This window comes from Chaetura pelagica, unplaced genomic scaffold (genome assembly GCF_000747805.2).
Source record: "Chaetura pelagica isolate M959 unplaced genomic scaffold, ChaPel_1.0 scaffold235, whole genome shotgun sequence".
NCBI classification, from domain to species: Eukaryota; Metazoa; Chordata; class Aves; order Apodiformes; family Apodidae; genus Chaetura; species Chaetura pelagica.
In genome coordinates, this window is record NW_009953215.1 from 882,964 (window position 1) to 892,115 (window position 9,152).

Consider the following 9,152-nt stretch of genomic DNA (forward strand, 5'->3'; position numbering starts at 1 on the left):
AGGAATGAACTGGAAATCTCACCCCCAGCAAGAGTGTCATTTGTTATTGCCAATCAAGAAATGCTGTGCTTCTGCAGGAGAAGCCAGTGTTGGGTCATGCTGGGGACACCTGGCATCAAACATCTCCCTCCTGCTTTGTGCATCTGCAGCCTGGGTGGCCAGCAGGGATGAAGGGATTCCCCAAAGGCTTTCATCGACAGGGCAACGGCCACTCAGCACTGGTGTTCCTATGATGTATTCTTTGGGGTTAGCAACATGCAAAACAAAGGAAGAGAGAAAATAACAAGAAATTAATTTTTCACCTTTTTCCAGAATGCAAGTTAAAATTACAATAGACAGGTTTCAAGTTTAAAACACAGAAGGCTGAGTATAGACTCCTCCTTAACCACCTCCAGCAATGCTTGCTGTTTGCTATCTGTTCAGGATTGGTGGGCTCTGAGGAATGCACCAACGCTTCACACAGGACCAGAGATGCTCCTAAAATATTGCCCTCCTCAAAATTTAGAGCTTGTTTGAAGAGCTCAGACTCTTTAACGTGCCCACAGACTTTACAAGACCCAGTGTATTGCCCAAGAGCATGTCAACAGCAGTTATCCCTTTGCTTTCAGTTCCACTAGATTAGAAAAAGGAACTTACAATTTGTATCCTGCTTTTGAAACAACAAAGATAAATAAAGTAAATGTATAGCTTTTTTTAATAATGTCACAGTTTGACTCAGGTCCGACAACAATGCTCTCGATCCCCTCCCCCACCACCCAAGTAGGGAAGGAGAGAGAGAAAAAGAGAGAGACTTGGCTGGATTGAAAACTAAACTACACAGTTTTAATTAAAACACTAATGAACGATACAAGAAAATATATACAATTATATACAGATATATTCAGGTATGGGCAAAAGCCTCCCGCCTCCCCCCACCCCAGCAACTCCCACAGCACTTCCCTGAACTGGGAAGAGTCCCGAGGAATCCCGAAGCTGCTGCTGGAGAAAGCAGAGAGTTATGGGGGTCACGAGAGATCAAGCCTGAGGATCGACGGTGATGGATGAACAGAGTCCTCCCCGGACACCGGCCATGGACCGAAGAGAAGGGGAGAAGAAGAAGGAAGGAAGTTGTCTTCTGTGATCTCTGACCTTCCTCTGAGCTTACGTAGATATATGGAATGGAATATCTCTGGCTAATTTTGCTGTCTGTCTAACTCAGCCTCCTACGGGGGGGTCACAGGACGGAAGAGAAGAGGAGAAAAAGGAGGAAGCTGTCTTCTGTGTTCTCTGACCTTCCTTTGAGCTTACGTAGATATATGGAATGGAATATCTTTGGCCAATTTTGCTGTCTGTCTAACTCAGCCTCCTACGGGGGGGGTCACAGATCTCCCCATAGTGTCTGAGCCGGCAGAGTGCAGGTGCAGCCTTGAAGCCTCAGTAGTTAGAAAAACATTCCACTGTCTTATCAGCCTAGCAGAACACACTGTTGCTAGTTACAAGAAAGCTTACTGAAGGAAAAAAAAATCAGTAAAAAGAAAAATTGGCTTCATCCTGGCTCAAACCAGGACAAATAATATCCAAATATTGTGTATAGCTGCCTACAAACCAGAACTGCAGAATGCAAATTAGTGTTTTGTATTGCTACAAACTACAGACTGATAACTGTGGAAAAAGTCTTAATAGTCATAGGTTTGGATATGCTCAAAGAAAGCCATCAGCAAAGGGAAATTGTTTTCAATTCTAATTGTAGCTATTTTATGAGTAACAGAAAGGATTATTTATTTATCTTGTATTTTCTTTAATGCAATAAATGAGATATTTTGGACTAGACATGAATTAAAATGAATTAGAAAATATGATAAACATATTTCAAAGTTTTTCCCAGTAATTTCCATTGTAACTGCTGATACTTGACCTGTAATAAAACTTTGATAATTCCTAGGGTTTTCCTTTTTACTGGAAAACATTTGTCTTTATAACATGTAAATTACAAAAGGTAAAAATAAAAACAGGTTTAATAAAAATTATTGTAGATGGATTCTGATATTTGCCGTTAAGGACACAGCTTTTAAAAGTGTGCCTTTAAATCTGAATATCATCAGCACTAATAAAGTCATAGGCATTTCTAATTAATTTCTGAGTTAACAGATTAGACATACTAATCCAAAATGGAAAGCTGTGACCTTTCAAGGTAGATCTGACAACTAAAATCATTATGCAAAGTTAAAAAGGAGCTGTATCTTAAGTGGTAATTTAAAATATTTTCTTTCCAATATCTGAGTATGAAAATAACGAGTAGATCTGAAGACCACTGAAGAATGAAGAATAGTGGATTTTCTTTTCATTCCTATTTTTATCCTTTGCCATGCTTTTCATACTTCTTTCTTTAATTCTCCTTCAGGGAGATAGTTTTTAAATACTATCACCTACAGGAATTACACAAAAAGGAATTTATTGCCAAGTTTGAGGTATGATGTTTAACATACAAAATTGTACTTGATAAGTAACACATGCATAGCCATCAGCAGTACAACTTGTGTTTCAGTCAGAGGCACTACTGTGCTTATTGCATGAGATGGAATGAAGTGCAATGACCATGATCTCCAGAATATGGAATACTGCTAGTTTAAAGCTTTGGTTTATGTTTTGGATTTGAAGTTTGAATGAACTTGTAAACTTTTTGGGCTTGATGCTTTGAGGTAAGAAAACTGCTGTTGTATTTTGCATCTGATAATATAGCATATTCTCATTAAAACATAAATTTACTTATAAATAAGCCTTGTATATAACTTTCTTACTGACATAGAAAACTAGCTTTTTTTCTTTGTAAGAGAGTGTGACATGGAGCCCTCCTTCCTTCTGATGCTAACTGAACATCACTTCATATTTTGATGCTGAGGATATTTTCTTCTGTAGAACATAAGCTTAGGCTTGTATTTAGAATATTGAGTGGCAAATAATAGTACTCTGAGGGTTAAAACTATGAGATTGGTTTGTTTCAACAGAAGTGGAAAAGCTAACCAGCAAATTAAGCACACTGAAAACAAAATATTTATTAATGTCCGATGTGTTACTAGAATTGGCATACTATTTGATGTATAGAGTGAAAAACAAAACCAAGAGAGCAAGCTTGTAGCTGTTGCCATAGCTATAAGCAGATACCATAGTCAATTTGAAGTGAATAGAAAGAGAAAGGAATAGAGTCAAATGTAAAAAGACAGCCCCATTTTAAAATGAAATCAGTGCAAGATCTCACATGTGTCTTCAGGCACAAGGTTGCCACTGGAGACTTTGGTAACAAGCTTTGTGAGAAAGGAAGAATCTCCCAATTTAATTATTCCTTCAGGTGAAATTATTGAGTCCAGCTGCTTAACAGAGATATGAAGTGACATAAAACTGAGATTATAAATATTGCTGAATGCTGAAGTATATGGACACTGATTTACCAGGCAAAATAATCTAAACAACTCCATTTTTATAATGCAATTTAGAAATGCATATCACAATAGCAGTGACATAGTTTTTATTGCAAGTCCTATTTAATCAGCTTTCAAATACTAGAAATCAATATGAAATCTGTATTCCCCTTTCATACCTTACAACAACTAAATTTTCATCACATACTTTAAAAAAATATTACTTTTTTACTATTTCTCATGATTTCTCATAGTTCTGTTTTTTTCTCACACTAGCAGTGGAGGAAATACATTTAAGATTGCTCTTTCTTCAGAAATGACTAGAATTTAATGTAAAAAAATGCCCAAAGTTAAGAGAATCCTCTCAGTGACATGTTCCTAAATGTGTGAGATATTCAAATTTATCAACTGCAGCTGCCTATGATTACCCAGTCTTTAATAATAATCAAATTCGTTGCAATGCAAACTGTCTTTTCATCTTCATGCATCCTAAACTGACAGTAACTCTTTTTGAGGTTTAATTGTGATAATTATAGTGAGCAATAGAAAGAACACATGGTACACCATTTGATGACAATTCCTTTGTAACAAAGCGTAACAGCCTTCCTTGAGAAAAAGCCAAGTTTTGTTTCTCAGTGTTCTTTAGAACTCTAAAGTTTAAAAAATATACCTTAACAAAATATCTTACTAAAACCTGCAGGATTAAGCGAATAGCATGCTTTTCTCATTGAAAATTAACCAATGTTATGTAAAAAACACGTTGATACCAATTCTTCTAATGAATCTTGACTACCAATTAACATTTCACTCATGTACAAGCTACAGTTTTCTACCATGTGAGTGTACAGTGGCTTTTAACTTCTACAAACAACCTGACAAAACTGTTGAGACATAATCGCAATTCCCAAGCCCACAGAAGAGTGATAGGGCTTGTGTGTGTTTTATCTGCTTTGCTTTCCATTTACCTACGTGGATCCAGCAGAAAACAATAACTGAAGACTCTATAGAAACCCTTCTTTGCCTATGTAACGTTTCACTCCTGGGGTGGAAAGAAACACAAAGGGAACAGGAAAATAACTTCTCATCAAAGGAATCTTAAAACAATGTATATCTCTGTTACAAGTTATTTGCAATATCGGAACTTCCCTTTCCCTCAAACATAAATAAAAGAATAAAAGCAAAACCAGCGTAATCCTGAAAACAGGATGGAGTCAGGCTCTTCCCGGTGATGCCCAGTGACAGGAAAAGAGGCAAAGAGCAAAAAGTGAAAGACAGGAGGCTCTGCACTTTTTTACTGTGTGGCTGACTGAGCACTGGCATAGGTTGTCCATAGAGCTTGTAGAGTCTCCATCCTTGGAGATACTAAAAAGTTGTCTGGACATGATGCTGGATAACCAGCTCTAGATGACCCTGATTGAGCACAGAGATAAACTTTAAGGGTCTTATCCAACCTCAGTTGTTCTATGAATCTGGGATGATGAGTCATCAAGTCTAAAGAAACAGACTAATTTGATTGTGGATGTACAAAAACGGTAGATAAGGAATAAGACAGAACATGTGTCTCTTGCAATGATTCTGCTGAAATATAGATAAGAATACACGTATAAAATCCTATACAATTTCTACCGTGCTCTTCTTAGAATATTACAGAACATCAAATGCAAAATGTATCTGTCATTATCAGGATTTGGGGGGTACAGCTTACTTATGTTAATTTCTATTAATAAAACATTAGAGGTGGAACTGAAGCTTTATTAAGAGTGACTAAGTCCTTCCAACTCATTTAAGATTATAAACAATATATATATTTTTCAAGTAGGGAAAAAAAGTGCAGCCTTCCTACAGTTCAGAAGTCAGACACAGGCCATCACTGAGTTTGTGAAGCAATTTCTCCTATAGCCTAGATCATCATGTATACTGCTTCTCACATGGCAATATCCAGAAGATTTGTAGAATCCATAAGAAAGGCACTAAAGAGTATTATCCTCTGTATTCTATTAGTCTCTTAATCGTTGCTCCTTCTCTGGCAGCTGGTTGTATCTAACCCAAATGGAATATTTATTATACTATTAAGACATCTCTTTTTCTGAATTACAAACATTGTACACACATGCAATTTAGTAAAATAAAAGTACTTTCCTTACACAGGAGGAGATTAGACAGCTTATTTTTCCTTTTTAGTATCAACAGAAAAAAAAGGTTTTCATAAGATTAATTTAAATCTGCATAAAACCACTATAACCACTATTCATCATGCAGAAAAAGGATACTGAAAAGCTACTTATCTACCTTAGTGTTTTATATAGCACTTATGCAGTGTCTAGGAAAAGGGACCTGAAAAGCATATTTCCACTAAAAATGTAAAATCCCATTCTTCAAATTACACAGAACAGCCATTTTTCTTTCTTAATTTTAGAGTTTAATTTTGGTTTTGCTTTTTAATGTAGAGTCTATGCTGCTTTCTAAGAGTTATAAGATTTATATACAGTGAAAATAATCTCTGTCTTTTCAAGGTGTTTGCAATCCATCCACTGTGATAACAAGTGATTTAAATCATCAGCAACAACCTCAAAACAAACAGAAGCTTTTATATTTCAAATCTTGTATTATCATCATCAAGAAAGTAATCATCTTCTGTTTGTTGCTGAGGTTTTAACTACCACCTTTGGAGCAGCATTAGAGAAATCTCACAGCTTAAAACTGTCTTTTGTCTTAAAACAGTCATCACCCAAGCCTCTGGCCACAGTCTGATGACAGAGAGAGACTCTGAGAAGAGCTACAGGTTCTCTTTGCTGTAGAGCCTGTCCCTGGTCCCCTTCATCTCACTTCAGTGAGAGCGCTTCCCTAGCTTAGGTTCCTGTTTCATTCATCTTCACCACAAGAATCCACATGGTCAGGAGCAAGGTCAGTATTTACTGCTGCATGGGGAAGCTCAGTGAACCACACTAAGCTCAGGGTACGATCTCTGCTGTCTGGTTTTCCTTACCCTTTGTCAGTTCTCACTTCTTTTTTTGGTTCTTCCTTACAGTTTCTGTAATCAGACCTTACAGTTTCTGGTTGATTGATTGCCTGCTGCCCATCACTGTCCTGAAACGAAATTGTATTCCAGACAACATCCCACCATTGCAACCACAAGAGGAAAAACCTTAAACTACTTTTAAAATTATATACTGTAATATAACTGGCAGTGTTCTTTTAAAATGCAAGGTAGTTTGCCCCTTGCTGTGAGAAGCAGTGCGTCAGCATATCTGTAGTGCAGGCATGTAAAATCCTCTGGCCAATTCTTTTGAAAATTTTGAAAAGTTTCTTTTGAAATCATAGGTGTGCTATAATTTAACAAACAGGCTTCCTTTGTTCTAGCTTTCTTCATCCATGACATCTTTTCTGTCTTTTGTCTTTTCTTCTTGCCTTTTTAGCTCACACACCTGCCAACTTTCAGTGACACAAGTGATGCTTTTTTGTCTGAAGGTGTGTTACAGCTCTACACACATATTCTAAGAGCAGTTTTCCATCAAGTAGGTTTGTAACTAGCATTTGGTAGGTTATATAATGGTTGGTCCTTGAATGAATGAACAAATGAATTTATTTATTGATAACCCTGGAAGGTAAAAAAAAACCAACAAAACTCTCCTCTCCCTTCAGACTAGAATTCAAGAAGTAAATAGGCATAAAGACTAAGAAAGCTTTGACTCCACGAGATCCCTGACCTTAGGGAGGACTAATTTTGCTCAGATTTAAAGATATGAAATGTTTAACATTGAGTGGTTCTTATTTCTCCTGAATATAGAGGTCTAAAAATAGATGTATATGTTAAAGCTGTTGTCTAGAAATCCTGCATCATTAGAGGAGAGGCAGTTCTATACCTTGCTCTTCTTCTCCGTCTGGGAAACTTTCAGTGTCAATTTTATAACATTTGCACCAAAAGTAATTGATCTCTATAATCCCTGAGTCAATGGTGATTGACATGACCCCACAACAAAGGCCACCAAATTAGTCAAGCAGGATTTGCTTTTGGTGAAGCCATGTTGGCTGTCACCAGCCACTTCTGTTTTCCACGTGCCTTAGCAGAGCCTTCAGGAGGATCTGTTCCATAATCTTGCCAGGCACACGGGTGAGACTGACTGGCTTGTAGTTCTCTTTTTTCCCTTTTTGAAAATGGCGATTCTGTTTCCCCTTTTCCAGTCAGTAGGCACTTCATCAAACTGCCGAGACTTTCCAAATATGATGGACGGTGGTTTTGCAACTCCACAGGCCAGATTCTTCAGCTGACTTTTTTTTTTTCCCAAGCATAAGTTTCAAGTGAATATAGAACCATTTCCACACTATGAGATTATGGTAGTTTTGTTACTCGTATCTGTGCTTTTTCCTGTTTTACTACATGGATTTTGATTAATTTCAGTGGAAAAACAAAAACATGAAGTCCGTAAACCTTTATTAAAAAAAATAGCAGCCCCCAAAACAAACAGCATTCACTGAGGCACTTCTCTGGTGCCACGTATTGGTAATACTTGAAATAACTGGGATATTTGTTCAGATGGCAAGTATAACTGACATAAGACCTGCAAGAGTCCTATAATGTCTTAGAGTAGCAGTTGAAGATCATGTAATGTTCAATGCAACTTTTAAGTGAACACAACCTTCTAAATGGCTTAATCCACATATTTGAGGTAGATAGAGTAATCTCTAACCTTGAAAAAATCTGTTTAAAGACACAGTGCTTCAAATGACAACTTTCTGTCAGGTCAAGTGGCTAGTTTTCAAAAACCAACATTAACAATAGTGCTGACTAATCTTGCACAGAACATTTCTGAAGGTAACTGATGCTGTTTTAATTCTCTCAGTGTGTAGTTATCTAGATGAGAAACAAGACAGAATTTAGTCTTTGCAGTAAGAGAAGCGGTCACATGTCAAAACTGCTGATGTGCACTTTATAGAACAATAAGGAAAACCATTATAGACCTACTTTAAACGTGAAATATTCACCTAGGTACTGATTATGTCAAAATACAGACCCATAAAGAAGCAAAATAAGTACTCTTTGGAATTAATTTTGTATATATCTTGATTTCTGGGAAGGAAAAACTCAATCAGAAATACAAAAAGATTTTTTCAAAATACAAATTAAAAACATTTCATAATTCTTCATGAATGTCTGTCACAGCACAATTCAATTTGAGAAATATTTTCCTCTGACAGAAAACATACTCTTCTGTTGCCTTAAAGTTCACTCTTGATCTACTGCAGCAATAAATATATTTATTGGAAAATATTATCAACAGAAGAACAGAATTTTTAACTTTTTTGTTTTTTGGGTTTTTTTATGTTCTTGTAATTAAAATGTAATGAACTCACATCCTCATTTTCCAGTACTTATAACCTCATGGATGGCAGTTTTTCAGGTGCTGAAAAATCAGATGTAAGAAAGCCAGTTTTTCCATTGAGTTACCCCTACCAAAGAGCTAAGATTTATAATTATGTATGAAGCAAAGCAATAAAATAGAAACTAATATAATTTTGACTGTTTTTCTAATTTCCTGGAGTCAGTCCACTGGAACAAGAGCTTCTTAGTTGATAGTACGTCAATGAGATATTATTTTAATAATTTCCATATTATCAGTATAGTATTCTATTTTTCCATCACTAAAGAGGAAAACATTCTTCTGTTCTGTTCTGTCTCTCTTTCACTGCTAAGGCTACTTTATTTCATTTGAACAGGACAAGTCGGGGATATGAAAATTTTTGTATCTAGGTATTCCT